General features: G+C 43.3%; 1 protein-coding gene across 3 annotated transcripts in view; it reads right to left on the bottom strand.

The window, feature by feature from the left end:
* Positions 1-16245, bottom strand: part of UTRN (utrophin) — a 640548-nt gene that overhangs the window by 211447 nt on the left and 412856 nt on the right. The window lies entirely within an intron of this gene.

Genomic DNA, 16245 nt, shown 5'->3' with positions numbered 1-16245 from the left:
GAGTTGCTTGTTTTCTTTAATTGATTCTGGCTGTGATCTAGGTAACATAGCAACATCAACTTCCCAGATGGAACAGTGTATTTAAGTTACTCCTCAAGCAACATTTTTGACAGAAACAACTTGCCATTCGAAATCTAAAATTGTAGCCTTTGCAAATAGACCCAAGGTACATCATTGGAAGATAAACGATAGGGCTATTGAACAGACACGCTGCTTTAAGTACCCAGGGGTAGTCTTTCAGGCCTCAGGGGCCAGGAAGGCACATGTGGAATATGTCATAACAAGTGCAGCAAAAAGTTCAGGAGCCATAGAGAAATTCTCCGAAGTCCAATTCAAGATGCTGGTTATATCCAAATTCCAAATTCTATTGGACCTCCGGGGGGCAGAACGTGGTGGCTGCAGTTAAGGTCTTTAAGGCCAAGGCCCTCGCCCAAATTCTATATGGAGCACCCTTGAGTATAACACCATATCAGCATCTCTGGTATTTAGCGGAGAAAGTGCAATCAAAGTTCCTTAGGCATATACTACAAGTCCCTCCATGTGCTCCCAACTCATTTATCAGAGTAGAAACGGGTATGGTCACTGTGAAAGCAAGACTGTGGATTGCTGCTATTCTTTACTGGTATAAACTAATGACTCAGCCCACCAGTTTGGCGGGGCTGATAGCAAGAGACGAATTTGTGCCTCCGTGGATTAGAGAAACGGAGTCCAAGTTGGGTTATTATGGACTATCTAAACAATATTTGCTCAACATGGAGTACAATCTGGTCAAACCCTTTCTTAAACAGAGAATCTTGGATGTCGAAAGACAGCATGATTTGAATCAGCTTAAAGGTTATTTACCAGGAATAGAGGAGCTACATAAAATAACACCGATGCCATACTTGCATAATCTTGATAAAGTTGAGTATAGGAGAGCATTTACCCTTCTCAGACTTGATATGTTACCGTCAGCTATTATTGAAGGCAGATACACAGGACAACCATACGAGGAGAGATTGTGTATTTGTGGGGACAAGAAACCGGAAGATAGGGAACATGTATTATTCCAATGTAAATTATATCAGTGTATTAGGGCCGACTATATACTCCCGATCTGTTCCAGTGTCCCTGGGAGAAATATTAGATATCAGCTAGACTAATTATTGGCGGATAGGAATAGGACTAGTGTTCTGGAGGGAAATTATATCATACTGTGCATGTTTTATTCTGATTATTGTTTTACCTGATTGTATTTTATTAAGTTATTTGTATTTAATTTGACTGGTCTATGACCGTATTAAACTTGACTTGACCACATGGTTATGAAAGAGAGTTGCTTGTTTTCTTTAATTGATTCTGGCTGTGATCTAGGTAACATAGCAACATCAACTCCCCAGATGGAACAGTGTATTTAAGTTACTCCTCAAGCAACATTTTTGTCAGAAACAACTTGCCATGTGTGAAAACTGTAAACTAATGTACTACAGAAGGATTTCTTAAAAAGAATGAAATATTCTTACACCTTTCACTTACAGCTCCCTGTCTGAAAGTAATATTCACCAAATAAATCCCAAGCTCAGTTCAGCATGAATATTCAGACAGCAGAGAATCTAGAATGAGAATAAAGATGCATACTGGCCTTCCCGAGCCTAAAGGAACTATTTCTGTGGCCCTGGTTTTTGCAGGGTAAAGACTGCCAGTTGAATGCCTCTTGCTGGCAAAGCAATCTTGATCCCTGGAAATATATTTTTCAGTACTCTCCAGTGGTCTATCTAGCAGCACTTATCTGTAGCTTGTTCTGTCTCTTAAATCTGTACCACTTTATCCAACTGAAAGGAATAAAACCACATTACTCCCGTGCAAAAGGCCAGCACTCTTCTCATACACCATTTGAGGCCACTTCAGCTTGTGTTAAGGGTTTAAGAGGCACATGAGGCATCTGCTAGCTTGGCAGAGAAGGTGAAATAACTGCTTAGTGCTCCTTTCCAGTCAGGGCTGGCGAAAAAGAATTCATGACTAGAAATCTTTATTTCATCAAATGAATCGAGGAATGACCAACTATAAGACCCTAAATGCACACAAAGGAGAATGAGTAAGAGCTATACCCTAGATCTAATATGTGTGAGTTTTCCAGACCTTATATTTCAGGTAAGGCTCAAGGTAACAAGTAATTTATGACAGATGTGAATGAGGCTCTAAGATGAGGGAAAGACAGATACCATTTAGAAGATGGAAAGAGTAAACACAGTATAGCAGAAAGAGAGTCAGGTTTCACCATGGAGACTTGATTTTGCAGCACTGAAGTTTGCTGAGTAACCTTGAACTATCTTCTATATCATTAATCTATCTTGCTGGGTTATTGTGATAATGAGATAATAGCAAAATGTTAAAATGGGATAATAGCATTGTATGCCACCTAGAGTGCAGTGCAGGGCAAGAATAATAAATAGATAAAATAAACACCTAAGGCAACTCCCCCCCCCCTTACCCCTAATTACATGCTTAGAAAGGATTAAAAGCCCATCCACCCCTGTCCAGCCTTTTGCCATAGAACCGGGGAAGTAACAAACAGTTCTCCTCATACCAACACATACACTTCAGACTACAAAAAGATCAGAAGAAAGCAGTTATATTGCAGAAAGCAACTGCAAACAAAACTTATGTTTAGCTGTATACCAAGTCTGATATGCAAGCAATCTTTTGTTGTTCTAAGGATTATTTATTTGTGCATTACTGTTCATATTTCAGTACTTGTAGTGAACTCTCTTATTCTGCTTGAAGCAGCTTGGTGGTTGTCATCTCTGGATTTCACCCACAACAAACACAGTGGATAAATGTAATCTGAACATCTTGTTCCATGGCTATACACAAATTGAACAAACTATAAAGGTATTTTAAACAGGGGTTTTACACACCCTTCATAATAATAATCGATACCTCACCCACAGGATCCCATGTGGAAATTAATGACTGGTTGAAGTAAATGACTTGAGGGCAACTTGAGCCATTTATTTTTCTCAAATGATCATTAATCCCAAAAAAAGACTAAACTGCTCAATTGTTACTGCTAGAACTTTGCAGCTGCTGATTAAAGTATTAACATATAAATGGTTCCTCATCTGTTTCTTGTCGATTTGTGAGGGAGGGTTATGGAAGTTAGACATTAATATTATTTGGTTCAACTACTTACATGTGCCATGCCAACCTTGCAAGCTCTTTCTGAAAAAAGGAGTTGCTCAGTTTGGGTACAGTGACCCACAAATTCTAGCTTTAAGCAAACAACTATTTTATTTTACTGTTAATCTACAATATGCTTGGCTGGGTTTTGAACCCAGATAGCAAACAGCTTCTTCTTTGGATAATCCTCTGAAAACAGCAAAACAAATGTTCCCAATCAAAGTGGTCTGCTACCCTCACAATTAAAACTGGATGCCTAGACTATCAGTGTTGCAGGTAGGCATTTACAATAAGATTCCTCGTAACTGCTGTTTCCAAAACCTATGTATTTGCATCATTTCCATTGTAGTTATGGTTTATATAATTTACATATCACCTCTCCATTAATAATTTCTACCACGGCTTTTTTTTGTAGCAGGAACTGCTTTGCATATTAGGCCACATCCCCATAATTTAGCTAATCCTCCAGGGCCTATTGTAAGCTCTTGAGAGGATTGGCTACATCATGGGGTGTGTGGCCTAATATGCAAAGGAGTTCCTGCTACAAGCCCTGGGTTCTGCTAACAGTCTCCACTGATTCCTTAAAATATAAAATAACACCAACTCTAAAATAAGAATCAACCAATCATAAAACTGTAAAATGACACAACAAAGCAGCAAACAAAACCAAGCTAACCATAAAATCACTATGCAGCAAGTACTAACCAAACAAAAGTGCACATTAGTTAAAAGTCCCCATGACACCTCTACCCAAAACAAATCTAGACAAGATTCCAGATGCAGGGAAAGGGCTGAAGGCATTCCAAAGGCAAGAAGCAAACACTGAGAAGGACTGACTCCTTCTGGCCATCCCCCTCAACAGTGAAGACAAGGATGGGCACAGAGTACCCAAAAAAGGTCCTGTGTAGCTTAACTGCCATGCTTGGGCAAGCCTATACAAGAGTGATTGATCCTTAAAGCACTCTGACTCCAAGACAAGCAACCATTACAGATCTATTACTCATCCTAGCTTTCAGATTCTTAGAATGTCCTATCTTAGTGCTTACTATGTGTTTCACAGTCCTATTAACCTGTCACAGATTTTAACTTTAAATCACTGTTTAGGATGTTTTCACCCAGTAGGCTTGGGCATTTGCTTTTAGGTTCCTGTGTAAATCTGCAAGCATGCATTTTCACTGTTCTAGCTAACTTATAGTTTTCAGCCTTGAAGGATAACTTATGAATAAATGGCTTTATGCCCAGAATAAATCCAAGAACAAATGGAACAGAATTTACAATAATTATTCTTTGAGATGCTCAGAGGTGTCTTACATCATGCCTTTAGAGGTCACAAATCAGAAGGTTTAGTAAAATCATGTGTCAGTCTATGTAATATCATATACCCTTAGGGCTATCATTGAAGAAGATTCAGAAGCTGCAGCTAGTGCAGAATGCTGCAGCTAGACTCCTGGTCAAAGCCAGCTACTAGGAGCATGTATCCCTGACACTTCAGAATTGCACTGGTTACCAATCCACTCCCAAGTCCAATTCAAGATGCTGGTTATATCCGAATTCCAAACCTTTAATGATATAACAATTGCAAATAAGAGTACACAGAATGCCAGAAGTTACATAGGAGATAAAATAAATAAAAAACAGAGATTATTATCAGATTTACATTTAAGAATGTCAGCCAAAAATTTTGCCACAGCCTCCGTAACCTCCCACTCAGTGTCATTCAGTAAATAATGACAGGGTGGCAGAGTAGATGGTTCTGGGGACAAAGAAAGCTTGCAAGATAGTTCCATATGGAGATTATGATATATGGAACAATCAAGCAATATATGCTGAACTGAGTCAGGAATATTAGCTCCACAGGTACAGAGTCTATCACATAAAGGTACTCGATGATATCTCCCCTGTAAGACTTTGGAGGGGAACGTGTTTAGTCTAGCCAACATGATTGCCCTGCGATGACTTGGAATGGTTAAGTCTGATAAATAATGGGGCATTTTACCACAAAAAACATTGAGACCTAAGGATGCTGGGGAGCAGGTATAAGGGTCTGTTGGGCATAGTTTCATTTTCTCCAGCTCCAACAATCTCAGTTTAATATATTTGAAGATATATGACTCATCAGATGTAAGAAAATAGTCAACTGCTATCCCCAACTGGTTAAGTTTGGACATAGGAACTGCTGACCAGGATGAGTTATATAGATCACTTTTCAGACAATCAAGAAGGCTGTTAGGATCCATTCTAAAATGAATTTTGAGCCGGAATTTAAATGTTGCAATCCAGGCTTTTGTCTCCACCAAAGACTGACCCACTTCAGAGGAGAGCACAGTAGGACACACATTTTGGCAAAACAAGAATTTGTCTGAAGAATGAGGCTTGAGTGTCCTCCACTTTCCTATTAAATGCAGAGATCCATATAGGGATACCATAGAGAATTTGGGCTAGTGTTTTAGGTTTGGACTCTTTAATTGCTGCCAGAACTGCCTGGTTGCCCCTTGCAAAGAAATTTTTTTTTATTTGAGCAACTGAACATTTAGCCAAGTTGATGGTCTTGTTACGATGTGGTATCCTGCTTAACTTGTGGTTAAAAGTGATCCCCAAATATTCAAAAAAAAGTTTGCTCAATTGTTGAGTTGCCAATAAACAATCTCTGTGGGTGCCAGCAATTTGAAAAGACTACTACTTTAGATTTGGCATAATTAATAGAGAGTGAATTAGAGTGGCAATAGTCATAGAAGGCATTCAGATACCTTTGCAGGCCCACTCTTGTACCAGAGAGGATGGTAGTATCATCAGCATAAAGTAATACGGGGACCGCTTGGCCTGCTAGTTTGGGTGGATGACCATTCATAGGGTTCAAAAATTGAGCCAGGTCAGTTAGAAATAAGTTAAAAAGATACGGGGCCAGCACGCAACCTTGTTTAACCCTCTTTAACATTGGGATTTTGCTAGTCAGGCCACCACTAGAAGAAAATTTCACTTGGCAAAATGTATTGGAATGAAGTTTCCTCAAAAAAAAAAACAGCAGATGAGGGTCCATTCCCAAGTTTCCTAGCTTAGACCATAGTTGAGCTCTAGCTACTGAATCAAATATACTCTTCAGGTCAATAAAGGCAGCATATAATTTGTTAGTTCCAGTGTGCATATATTTTTCTGCAAGGAAGGCCAAGAGTACAGCAATGGTCCATAGCAGATCTGCCTTTGAAAAAGCCAATTTGTTCAGGACCTATTATGTTATCAAGTTGTATCCAATCAATTAATCGGAGTTCCAAATGTTTGGCATACAACTTGCCCACTATAGACAATAAACTAATGAGGTGGAAATGTTCTGGTAACTCCAACCCCCCTTTTTTGTAGAATGGGATAATTATAGAATCAAGCCAAGAGTCTGAGATGGAACCATGCAGATCAATGAAAGTGAATAGTTTTGCAACGGGCAAGAGCCACCAGTCAGCAAACTTTGTGAAAACCTCCGCAGGAAGGCCATCAGGGCCCGGTGCTTTACCCACTTTTAAACCCTTAAATAAATCACCAATCATCCAGAGTTACTGGATGCCAGACCGGCATTATCAGTAACAACGGGGTTTACTAAGATAGGAGGGGATACACATGGAGTAGCAAATATGTTAGAGAAGTAATCAACCCATGTTTGCACAGAGATAGTTGGGTCAGTAACAGAATTGTTTTTTAGATTACCCAAAATGATTCTGCAGAAGGTCTTATTATCATTAGATATTATTGAGTGGTAAAGTTGGTCCCATTTATTCTGAAAGAAAACTTTCTTTTTAGATGTGATAAGCTCCAAGTAGGCTTTCTTACAAGCAATATAGGCTTTAATTTTTATTGGGTCTTCAGAGTGACAGGACTCTTTAAACAGTGCTCTTAGTTTTTGTTTCCGAGCTAAACAGTCTGTGTCAAACCAGCTAGAGAAATTGGATCTACACAAAATCACGGGTTTAGCTTTGGCACCACAGCAATCAATTAATAATGACAATCCTGAAAGGATTCTATCGTCAGATTCAGCATTTATGATTGAATCCCTTAGTCTGAACAGCGCTTCAGAGCCAAAAAGGAAAGAAAACTCCCTTTCTAGGGCTGGGGACAACTTAATTTTTTAAAAAAATGTTCTCAGAGCCTGTCACAGATTGGGAAGATGATACTGTAATAACCTCCAGATCCAATCTTAAAGATAATATCAAGGGCAGATGGTCACTTTCTGTGCACGAATCTATAGAAATGTTATCAATAGACGGCAAAAGACTGGATGCACCTAAAAAATGATCCTTCACACTGCGCCCCATGAGGGAAAAAAGGTAAAATCAATTGCAGCCGGAAATTTGGAAAGACCATTAAATATTATAACATTATGTGCTATGCAGAATTCAATTAATCTAGGACCTGCCTTGTTGATTAGAAAAGCTTTGGAACAATGGGGCAAACAATTGTAGCGGGAAGGATTCAACTGCTTTAAAACCAAAATGTGAGATCCATTTCTGATTATTACTGCCTATTCGAGCATTAAAATCACCAAAAATCATGAGCTGAGTGGTATGGAATTTCCGAGACAAAGATGTAACATATTCAGAAAATTTCTCCCAAACAGCAACTAACTCCAACTCTCCATTAAAAGGGGCTAGGTAAACATTAATCACAACTAGAGTCAGTGCTGGGGAGGACAACAATAAAGCCTGGGCAAGTGGCGGGCAGGGGTCCAATAGGACCACGGTAAATGGTAAGTTGGATTTCACCAAAGCAGCCAGGCCTGCTATGCAGTGACCTGTAGAGCGAGTTCTGTAGGCAGGGAGATTAAAAACTTTAAAATCCATCAGTCTAAAACTGTCTTCCATCCATGTTCCTGAAGCAAGACACAGTCAAAGGATTTTAAAAAGTCCAAAAAAATCTGAATCATTCACTTTACTCTTCCACCCAGCTATGTTCCAGGAGATAATATGGATATTCTGTGTGGCTTCCCTTGCTGGTAGTTAGTCAAGTATTGGATATCCTTTCTAGCACCCTGGAATCAGTGAAAATACAACCATTATGTTGGGGCGCTCTTAAGCCAGTTAGAGAGACTTCCAAAGTCAAATCAATTAAATCAGCTGATGGGAGACAGGGAGTTGTCAGAAGGATCCATCAGATTTGAATCTAAGGGAGAGGGGTTTATGACAGGGTCATTTAAGAGGCCAGCCATGTAGGGGATTCTAATGCCCTTAGAGTTATAGTTGATTCAGAGAACTGATTTCCCTGGCTCTGTAGACCTTTGCAGCTGCCTTTGTTGTTCTTTTGCAGGAAGGCTCCCAAATGACTGCAGTGGGTCACGTTCTATTGAGACGCTGAGGGAACTGTGCATCACATCCATAGAGGGCTGTACTGATGACATTATCAAACTCATGGTTTGATTTGGATTAACCGGAGCATACTCTAGGTTCCTTAAAACACATCGAAAACTGCTTTGTCACTGAAGGTGAAGCCTTCTTCCAAAGATGAGGATTACTTCGCATACTCCTCGAGGACAGGTTAGGCAGCGGAGCATTAGTTTGAGAGTTAATAAAGGAACACACAGGGAAAACCCCCTTTGACCACAAGTACTTCTTTTGCCTCAAAATTAATGAAGGAATGTTGGGGGATTGAAAAGTAAGCAAAATTCACTGCATTTGAGACCGATCGTTAAGTGATTTGATGGTAATCAAGTCAATTTTGTGATAGTTCATTCACAGAGATGAGATTTAACTAAATGTTTACATCTCCAGCATGGAGTCTTCCCACCATAGGGACAAACTGTGATGCACACCTTATTAGGTTGTAGAAAAACAGGTTGCTTACCTGTAACTGATGATCTTCGAGTGGTCATCTGTGCAGTCACACACATGGGTCTTGCCGCAGGCAACGGATCCATACCTCGGAGCTCCAATAGCTCGCCTATAGCGTTTTTTGGCGCGCTTCCCTCCCGCCCCGGGGAGCAGGCACCGACCGCGCATGCCTGGAGCGGGGGGGGGAGCGGCCATCCCACTCAGTTTCTTCCCTTCCGCCGCCCGGACAACACCAACTTTCTTCTCCAACCCAACTGACCCAGGACAGAGAGCCCTGCATTCCCTGGATGTCAGAAGAGCTTTATCCTTCTATCTTGCTCGTACACAACCTTTCCGTAAGGACCCTAATCTGTTTGTGGCCTACGGTAAACCTCACAAGGGACACAAACTTTCTACCCAGAGGCTATCTAAGTGGGTAGTGAGTGCCATCAGGTTGTGCTACGAACTGGCTAAACAGCCTATACCCGAAGGCCTTAAGGCACACTCTACCAGAGCGGTCTCGACGTCTTCGGCATTCCTACAAGGGGTTTCCCTAGAGGACATTTGTGCTGCTGCATCGTGGTCCTCTCCTTCCACGTTCGTCTCCCATTACGCGTTGGACGTTCGTGCGCTATAGGCGAGCTATTGGAGCTCCGAGGTATTGATCCGTTGCCTGCGGCAAGACCCATGTGTGGGACTGCACAGAGACCACGAAGAAGATCCAATTGTTGCATGTTCATTTTATTGTCCACTATGTCATTAGACTCCTTATAGGAGCCCCGGGGATCCACATCATGTGCTGCAGATGGACACTCCTTTAAAGGGTTTGAAGCTCCGATAGAGGTATCGCCGAACTGGGCTGAGTGAACTTTATTCAATAGCCCTGGCAGTCTCTTTATTTTCAAAGAAAGGTCAAGAATTTGATCTTCCATTCCCTTTAGTTTTTTTAAAAATACACTCCACAGTGCTTGCAATCAGGGTAATTGGGGAGAACTCGTTAGAAGACACAGATCTTTCTTCATTATCACAGCATATTTATGGCTCATGCTGTCTCTGCTGCGCCTTTAAAAACCTCACCCCAGATTGGAGTTGAGTGTCTTCATGGTCAGACATGGTCAATTCTTCCTCTTCTGCTGACTCTAATGCATCATCCAGAGGGGAGAAGCGATTTGATGTTTTAATGGCAAATAACGGCAGAGCAGATTCGGACTTCTTATTTAAAGTAAAAAAGTTTTCTATCTTAGACTGTTTGCCAACTCCTCCACTTCTCTTGGCTGCTTGCCTGAAACCATTAGGAGAATTCAGTTGGCTGGCAATCAGCGCTGTTCTGATAAAATAATATAAATAAAAACAAAAAACAGACACCTAAAGTCTTAAAACTTACAGATATAAGCCACAAGGTCTGCTAAGAATATCTTGACATGTCTTTAAAAGCCAAATTCTGTCAGAGCCAATGCTGTAGCCATCTGCACTCTGCCATCTTGTCTCCGGTTTACCAGATTATCATCCTTTAAAGCCCTCGATGGCTTGGGACTGAGATATCTGAAGATTCATGATGCAGTGCATAAAAATGAAAGCTCAGACCCAGAATTAAACTTGGTTGGTCTTAAAGATGCCGCTGGACTCAAACTTTGTTATAATTCAGTGAAATCTGCCTTTTCTCTTTCTGGCAATGCTCTGGGTAATGTTCTGAAACACAAGCTTTTTTTTCTCCCTAAAAAGTCAACTTAGGGAAAAGAGGAATAACAAGGATCTAGGGGGCTTAGTGAATCAAACACTGAACATGAGTCAACAGTGTGATGCGGTGGCTAAAAAGACAAATGCAATCTTGGGCTGTATCAACAGAAGTATAGTGTCCAGATCACGTGATGTGATGGTATCGCTTTACTCTGCTCTGGTAAGACCTCACCTGGAGTATTGTGTTCAGTTTTGGGCACCACATTTTAAGAAGGATATAGACAAGCTGGAATGGGTCCAGACGACGATGAAGATGGTGAGGCGTCTGGAGACCAGTGGTGTAGGGAGGGGGGGCGGGGGCGCGGGTCGCCCCAGGTCTGGGGGGTCTGGGGGGCCCCTTGGCAATGCCAAGGGGCCCCTCAGAAGCCGGCTGCCTGGCGTCCCCACCGCCGGGAAGGACTGAGGAGGCCGACATGTCCGACAACGGCTTTGACCGGACTCCTGGCGCGGGTCGAGACCGAGGTAGAGGCAGCAGCCTGCTGGCTCCCGAGAGCGGAGCCGGCTTTGCAACCACGGCCTGGAGGGCCCGCATCTTCTACCGGGAAGGCGGCTCCAGGCGCCTCGAGATCCTGAGTGCTGCAGAGCAGGCGGGGGGGCGGGCCAGGCAGGTCACGTGCCACTAAGGCCTCCAGAGCCCCGCCCCCTCTGGGGCAGCTTAGGTCCTCTACGGCTGGCCCCGCCCTTTGTGGGCGGAGCTCCTGAGGCGAGCGAGGGTGCCTGTTGCCTTAGCCTTAATGGTGGCCTCGAACGGCGCCGGCGTCTCCCCCTCGGCGCTTTCCCCAGCCACTGCCGGCCCTCCCGGGACAGGCGCCGCAGCCACGTCCCTCGAGCCCTGGCAACGGCAGCGCTGTTAAGAAAAGGCGGGTGGCCGCCCCGGGCGGAGCCGCTCCCAGACTCGGCTCTCAGGTAACCGCCCTGGAGAGTGTGCGCCTGCGCGTGGGAAAGGGTCGGGCCTCGAGACGAGCAGAGCCGCGCATGCGTGCTGAGGAAAGGGTTCCGTCCTTTCCAGGCCATGAAAAGGGGCTTTGGAGGCGGGGAGGAGCTCTGCCCCGAAGAACAAAGCAGCAGCCAAGTTCAGCTTTAAGACCAACTCAGTTTTAATCAGAATGTAAGCTTTCGTATGCTTACATTCTGAATAAAACTCAGTTGGTCTTAAAGCTGAACTTGGCTACTGCTTTGTTCTGTTGCTTCAGACCAACACGGCTGCCTGCTGGGATCTGTCTGCCCCGAAGAGGCTGCAGTTCGCAGGTCTGGCTTTCTCTGCACGCATTTGTCATTGTGGGTTTTAGCTTTCCGAGCCACTGCTGCAGCTCCGTGGTGCTTAGTTGGGAGGAACCGCGCTGAGCTCAGTGGGACTTCTCAGCATGAAAAGGTGTGCAAGGCGTTGGATCCTTACGTGTCACCTTGTAATGTCTGAATCGGACATGGCGTGTGCAGTGCGAGGTAGCCCAGGGAACTCTTTTCTCAGCAGTACCGTGGAAAGTAAAGACTTGGACTCCCGCTTTCTGGTTCCGACGTTGTATCTGGTGTTTTGCCTTGGAGTAAGGCTTGAAAGGCCATGGGCTACTCACTGTGAATTAAGAGTGGCTGGGAATGGACGTTTTAGTTTATTTATTTGCTTTATTTATAGTCCAGCTTTCTCAATGTGAATGAAGGCAGATTTCATGGTGTAAATCGATACAGTCAATAGAATGGGGCAGCCAGTAAGTGATGTAATGGGATTAGGAAATGAAACTTAAAACCGGGTAAAAATCTGGAACAAAACAAACGTGGCATATTAAATGATGCAGAGATGACATAATAGGGTAATGCATACTGCAACAGATAGTAGGTATTGCATGAGGTGGCATCACCCATAGTGTTTGTCCCTTAATGAAAGCATTCTTCTGGAGCCATTCCTTTATAATAAAGCACTACTCAGTTTTACATAAAGTTTAATCCTTGGTGTAAACTGTTATATGCATGCACATGAAAGTTTATACCAAGAATTAAACTTTGTTGGTCTTTAAAGGGCCACTGGACTCAAAAACTTTGCTCTGCTGCTTTAGATCAACAAGCCTACCTGCTTGAATCAGTTTTGCACAGTTTGCTAATGTGCATTTTGCAAGGCAGTGCAGGGAAACAAGAACATGCTTTAGACCATCTTGGAGTGTCATCTGTTGCTATTACAAGTGGCATGGGGTAGGATCTGGCTCTGTATGCAGTTAAATGAAGTTATGAAGTAAATGCAGCTTACTCCACAGGGAAAAGCTGGAAAACAAATGTGGCTATATTGTTTGCAGGTCCTTGAATGGGATATAACACATGTATATTAGATATGTACGGTATTTATTTATTATATTAATAGTCCACCCTTCTCACTGAGACTCTGAGCAAATTACACTGTTTACATTGATGTAGTCAATATGATGAGACATCTAAGAAGCATTGAACTAGGACTAGAAAGCTGGTTTTAGGTAACCGGCTCAAGATTGACTTAGCCTTCCATCCTTCCAAGGTCAGTAAAATGAGTCCCCAGCTTGCTGCGGGGGAAAGTGTAGATGGCTGTGGAAAGCAATGGCAAACCACCACATAAAAAGTCTGCCATGAAAACATGGCGAGGCGGGCAGCTGCCGGGGCCATGCTGCGCCGCTCCAACAGGGGGGCTCTCTCCGCCCGCCTGCGAGCCCAAGGGCCTCCCTGCCCTGCCCTGCGCGCCACGAGGAGGCGCCGCCAGTTGCTAGGGCGAGCTGGTCCTTGTCTCCGGCGAGGCAGCCCGGGGAGCACGCTGCTGCGCTCCACGCGGCGCGCAAGGGGCCTGCGCTGCTGCCGGCCACCGAGGTCATAGAGCGGGAGCCGGGGCGGGGGTGGCCGTGCCCCACATACGCGTCCCCGAGACCTGAGGTGGCCGTGGGGCAGGACCCCCGCAGCAGCCCCGTCGCCAAGGGGGCTTCACTGCACCTCCACGTGGCAACCCAAAAGACACACACAGGGATCTAATTGCAGGGGTGGCCCACGGCAGCTCTCCAGATGTTTTTTTTGCCTACCACTCCCATCAGCCCCAGCCAGGTTATCAATTACATGACCTAGATCGCACCAGCAGTGCCATCTTGGGGGGGTGCCGCCCCCAAAGTGACATCACTTCCTGTTTCCCCCCCCAAAAAAAAGTGGTGGCCATTTTGGGGAAGTTACATCACTTCCTGTTTCCAGCAGGGCTCCCTCGCAAGTGGTGGCCATCTTGCGGAAGTGACATCACCGGAAGTGACATCATATCCTGTTTCTGGCGGCGTGCACACACGTAGGGGGGCCCACATAAATCTTGGGCCCCGGGCCCCCAAAGCCCTAGCTACGCCCCTGCTGGAGACCAAGTCCTATGAGGAAAGGTTGAAGGAGCTGGAGAAGTTTAGCCTGGAGAAGAGACAGCTGCTATGATCACCATCTTCAAGTACTTGAAGGGCTGTCATATAGAGTATGGTGTAGAATTGTTTTCTGTGGCCCCGGAAGGTAGGACCAGAACCAATGGGTCGAAATTAAATCAAAAGAGTTTCCAGCTCAACATTAGGAAGAACTTCCTGACTGTTAGAGCGATTCCTCTGTGGAACAGGCTTTCTCGGGAGGTGGTGGGCTCTCCTTCCTTGGAGGTTTTTAAACAGAGGCTAAATGGCCATCTGACAGCAATGATGATCCTGTGAATTTAGGGGGAAGTGTTTGTGAGTTTCCTGCATTGTGCAGGAGTAGGACTAGATGACCCTAGAGGTCCCTTCCAACTCTATGATTCTATGTATGCTTAACATAAGATTAATTTCTATGTGGTATTCCAGTGTTTGTGCTATCTGCTTAATCTTTTGTTTAATAAGTTCTAAGATTTTTATATAAAATCTTTAAATATTGCATTGACTTTTTTGGGCTGGAAAATACAGCATTTCACTTTGAAACAAACCTCAATATATGTGAACCACACTTTCTCAATGATGAACTAAGTCATCTGAACCATGCACTTCAAGCAAATGGCTACTCCAAGACTGAAATCAGAAGAGTAATTAAACCAAGGATTTAACAAACAACTGAGGGAAAACGGTCTCCCACAGGAAATGTGTTTTTGCCATATATCAAAGGAATTACTGATCAGATGGGAAAACTTATGAAAAAACAACAATATACAAACAATATTCAGACCCACCAGAAAAATACAACAGATGCTACGATCAACAAAGGACAGAAGAGACCCCCTCACTTCTGCAAGAATATACTGCATACCCTGCAGTTGTGAACAGGTTTATATCAGGATCACACAATGTAGCATCCAGACAAATAAAAAAACATGAAAGACACTGCAAACTAGGCCAATCTGAAAAATCAGCAGTGACTGAACTCAAACAGGACACAGTATCTTATTCCAAGACACTGTAATGCTAGACAACACATCCAATTACCATGTCCGATTACACATGGAAGCCACTGAAATCCACAAACATAAACAAAATTTCAGCAGGAAAGAAGAGTTTAAAAATGAATAAGAAATGGTTTTCAGTCTTGGAACAGCTTACAACAGCACTACTGATAAGATTAGAATTCTAACAGACATCCCATATGCAAAGAACCTCCTCAGGAAAGCTCCATATACAAAAGAACCTCCTCAGGGAAACTCATCCATTAATATGTCCCAACCTGGGAAATTCCTACAATACAATGACTCAGCCCTAACCCACCTTCCTGAGTAGATATAAATTTCTACCATTTCTTTTTCTTTTCTCACTTTGAGACAGAGAGAATTCTATCTTTCTGTGTTATACCCCTGAGGATGCTGGTCACAGCTGCTGGTGAAACGTCAAGTACTACTATGCCAAGACCAAGGCCATACAGCCCAGAAAACCTACAACTAATGAACTCCACCCATGAAAGCTTTTGACAACAAACCTCAATAACTTCATTAGAGATTGAGGGCTGTGTCCTGCAAAGATCAAATGTTGTAAGGGAGTAGTAAGTCATCACATAGCATGTGATTTAGCAGTGAATGCATTTCTTTAATTCAGTCAAAGAGATTTTACTCTCCATGTGGCTATTTAAAGTAATGTCCCAACACAAAGTAGCTCCCAGAAATCATCCTAACTCCATCTGTCTTCTTGCCTTTGTAGTCCTGCTTTTCATGGATTTGTTGCTCTTACATATCACCTTCACTCTTTGCCATTCAGAAACTCCTACCAACTGTTCGTCTCTTTCATGGTCCCAACCTGATCTGATTCAGAAACCCTGACCTGCTTCAGAAATGCTAATTTTTCTAAATCCATGCTTACAATCAGCTATCCTCACTGTGCTGTGATAATAATGCCACTGTATTAACATTCAACAGGGCTAAACTTCTCAAAAGCTTAAGCGTGAGAACAGATAATAAGTGCAATCTAACAGCTGGCCTTCCAGAGTGAGGAATTTAAAAATTTTAATGTTTAATATTACTTTTAGTAAGCAAGTTTTGCAGGGGCAACAAAGTTCTGGTGACATTTCTTCCCCATCACATCTTGAAGAATGATGACATCAACAAGTTTTTGGGGGGGAGGGAGGGGGGTTGACTGCTGTTATTCTGCTT

This window comes from Heteronotia binoei, chromosome 1 (genome assembly GCF_032191835.1).
Source record: "Heteronotia binoei isolate CCM8104 ecotype False Entrance Well chromosome 1, APGP_CSIRO_Hbin_v1, whole genome shotgun sequence".
NCBI classification, from domain to species: domain Eukaryota; kingdom Metazoa; phylum Chordata; class Lepidosauria; order Squamata; family Gekkonidae; genus Heteronotia; species Heteronotia binoei.
This window is presented reverse-complemented; position numbering and strand designations above follow the sequence as displayed.